Genomic DNA, 4,122 nt, shown 5'->3' with positions numbered 1-4,122 from the left:
GGGGAGAAACAGAGAGAAGGGGGAGACAAAGATGAGGGGGGATGGGGGGTAGAAAGAAAGAGGGAGAGAGAGAGGAGGTGAGGCGTTTGTTAATATTATAATAAGAATTGTCATCTCTCTCTCTCTCTGTCATCTCTCTCGCCCTCTCCCTGTCATCTCTCTCTCTCGCTCTCTCTGTGTCATTTCTCTCCCTCTCTCACACACACAAGTCCCACACACTCTCTCTCTCTTTCTCTCTCTCTCTTTCTCTCTCTCTCTGTTTCTCTCTCTCTCTCTCCCTCTCTCACACTAGTCCCACACACTCTCTCTCTCTTTCTCTCTCTCTCTCTGTCATCTCTCTCTCTCGCTCTCAACCTGTCATCTCTCTCGCTCTCTCTGTGTCATCTCTCTCTCTCTCTCTCTCTCTCTCTCTCTCACACACACACACACACACACACAAGTCCCACACACTCTCTCTCTTTCTCTCTCTCGTTCTCTCCCTGTCATCTCTCTCTCTCGTTCTCTCTGTTTCATTTCTCTCTCTCTAACATTAGTCACACACACTTTCTCTCTTTCTCTGTCCACACACACATACACACACACACATTCATTTTCTCTCTGTATCTGTCTTTTTTCCATTCAGAAACACACACTCTCCCTCTCTCTGTCTCTCTCTCTGTCTCTCTCTCTGTCTCTCTATCTGTCTCTCTCTCTCTCTCTCTCTCTCTGTCTCGCTCTCTCTCTCTCTGTCTGTCTGTCATCTCTAACTGTCATCTCTCCCGCTCTCTCCTGTCATCTTTCTCTCGCTCTCCCTGTGTCATTTCTCTCTCTCTCTCTCTCTCTCTCTCTCTCTCTCTCTCTCATCTCTCTCGATCTCTCCCTGTCATCTCTCTCTCGCTCTCTCTGTGTCATTTCTCTCTCTCTCTCACATACACACACATTCTTTTCCTCTCTGTGTCTATCTTTTTTCATTCAGAAACACACACACACACACTCTCTCGAGATCTCTCTCTCTCTCTCACTAGTCACACACACTCTCTCTCTTTCTCTCTCCATCTCTCTCTCTCTCTCTCTCTCTCTCTCTGTCTGAGCGTTCGCGCGTTCTGCCAAACACACACACATTCTTTTCCTCTCTGTATCTGTCTTTTTTTTCATTCGGAAACACACTCTTCCTCCCTCCCTCCCCCTCTCTCTCTCTCTCTCTCTCTCTGTCATCTCTCTCGCTCTCCCTGTCATCACTCTCTCGCTCTCTCTGTCATTTCTCTCTCTCTCTCACTAGTCACACACACTCTCTTTCTCTCTCCATCTCTCTCTGTATGTGTGTGTGTGTTTGTGCGCTCGCGCGCTCTGTCAAACACACACACACACACACACATTCTTTTCCTCTCTGTATCTGTCTTTTTTCATTCAGAAATACACTCTCTCTCCCTCCCTCCCGACAAACAGAGATCTAGAAAATTTAGAATAGATCTAGATCTAGATCTAGATCAAGTCAAGTTTACGAGTCTCAATCCCAATCCACCTTTGCTTGACCAAGCACGCTGGTGAAATGAATGGGAAACGAACCGCCGAACGCCTTTACTTTTGGGAACACCGAACGGCCTTGACACTTTGAAAATACGTGCCCCTAACAATCCAGTGTTATTTTATGTACTGAACATACCTAGAATTCTGTGGTACTGAACGAACGCCTAGTGACTCTGATGGGCCACTTCTCTCTTTGAGCCAATTAAAAAAGTGTCCTCCAAATTTGGTGGCGCCCTCTTCACAAAAGCGCACTCTTTGCGAACAGAGTTACCCTACTTGAGTTTTACAAAATCAAAGTGAAACTAGCAAGTTTTTTGGATAAATTTCGGAAGAACGCTTTTTAAAAATGGTTACGCTGACAAAAAACCTCTTCCGGAGGAAAGGGTGATGGTTTTCTTTGTTTAATTTGACTTTAGAATGAAAGGCGAGAGGTCATTAAAATATAAAAAAACCTAAAACTCCGCACTGAACGTACCCGAACTGCTGATGAACAGCAGTCGATCTGCGCACGCAAGGAGGTGCTATTCCTATTCTTCTTCTGGAAAAACGAAAGAGAGCTTCAAAACAGACTGCAGCGCCATCTGAAGCAAAGAGCATACTTCCTGCGGACACTTTTTTGGCTGAGTGGCCCATCTTGTTATGTACTATCATTGCTAGTGTGTAGTGCGAGTGTGCGTGCTTGCGCTTTGTGTTGTGTTTGGAACTGCTGGACTGCTGTCTAGCCCTACGTCTCGTCTAGCCTAGATCTTCTTCAGCTGTCTCTGAAGAAAGCCAGTGGGAAAGCTGGGCCAAGGCCTTCACACATCGGCCTGTGCACTGTGCTAGGCTTACCTATCAGTGGCATCAGTGCAGCAGGCTTAGATTCTGTGCGTTGAATTCCTTTCTCTGTAACAAACACAAAAAAAAGAAAGAACAGAATAAAGCAATAGATCTAAACGCTTGGCCCACTGCATGATTGTCAAGTCCGACATCGCGATAGCAGCATGCTGGCCCTGACGTGCAATTGCTGAAATTATCCTGCTTGATGATCGATCTGTTGCTTCTCACAGGAGAAACGGGAAAACGAAAAATGTGATTCAGCGGAGGTTATTTTTCTCTGTGTTTGATTCTAGGGCACGCTGACATTTTTGCGGTGTGGGTTGAGAAAGTCTAGATCTAGGTCTTATCTCTGATCTGTACTCGTCTCACTCTCATGTGCAGCACACCTTCGCCTTGACTCACTCTAAATCTAAATTATTTCTGCCCAAAGTGCCGAAATGCAGCAGCAGATAGGCTAGATATCGAGATCTTGATATAGATCTAATCTAGACCTAGACTAGATCTAGATTTCTAGATGTAGATTGTATATCTAATTAGATCTAGATCTAGGTGGCATTGCTGGTTCCTTCTCCACATAGATCTAGACCCCAGATCTAGAAAAGTCTAAAAAATAGAATAGAATTTTTTGGAAAGAAGACAAGGCCTAGAATCTAGATCCTAGATCTTCTAGATCTAGATCTAGATCTAGATCTAGATTTTAGATTTCGAAGTGTATACAGACCCGGTAACCGGGTATAAAGTCACAAAGTATACAGACCCGGTAGGGGAACTCTTTTGTGATTTTGGAAAGTTTCAGCGCCCAGACCCTGTCATGTGTGAGAGAGAGAGAGAGGGAAATATGTGGGGGAAAAGAAAGACAGAGACGAACAAAGAAAAAGAGAAGGCAAGCGATACTCAGAAGAGAGAGAGAGAGAAGGTGACTGCTGGATTGAAATTATGACATTGTTCTTTTCTTCAAATTGTGATTCCTCCAAACTCCAAAACGAGGGAAAAACGATCGTTCATCGAAAATACATCCGCAATCTAATTTAGATCTAGATCTAGATCTAGGCTAGCCTCGAAACTACATCAATGATTTATGTCTGTCTGTCTAGATCTAGACCTAGGCCACAGATTTAGAAGAACCTAGGTCAACCCTGAGCCAAGAGGGCTCTGAAACTTTCCGAAATCACAAAAGAGTTCCCCCACCGGGTCTGTATACTTTGTGACTTTGTTCCCGGTTACCGGGTCTGTATACACTCCCTTTAGATTTAGAATCTAGGCTATACTAGACTATACATTTCTACGCCGGCGGGCGTTCCTGGTCCCATGGGGTTTTTTTTTCGGAAAAGGACATGATCTCTATTCTCCGTTTCTTGTATGATCTCAGTCTAAGAGTCAGACCAGAGACGACATATTCTTGGACGAAAATGTCTAGATCTAGGCTGCCTATATCAAGTCCGCTTTCCTTGCCTCTATATCTATAGCCTAACATATACATAATTTATAATTTTTGTACAATGTACGTTGAGTAAAGTTCCATTGATAGTCGAATTAATAGAAGACCTGTTTGAGTTTGATACTCTACCTTTTTCTCTGTTGAAAGCTGTACAGTAAAACACTATTTTTACACAAAGTCAAAGCATCAGGATTTGCTTTGTTGTGCTTCTCCGGCCAACCAACAGAATGAAACACACTGTAGCTGGCAAGGATTCTTATACGTACGTTGCAGTCGCAGGGACACCAACATCTTCTTTGTGGTAAGTGTCTGGAAACGAAGTGGCTAGCCGTACTTAAGTACGGCTAGACTGAGAGTCT

The sequence above is a fragment of the Aplysia californica genome, unplaced genomic scaffold (assembly GCF_000002075.1).
Source record: "Aplysia californica isolate F4 #8 unplaced genomic scaffold, AplCal3.0 scaffold00020, whole genome shotgun sequence".
NCBI lineage: Eukaryota > Metazoa > Mollusca > Gastropoda > Aplysiida > Aplysiidae > Aplysia > Aplysia californica.
The sequence above is the reverse complement of the archived record's forward strand: the minus strand, read 5'-3'. Positions refer to the sequence as shown.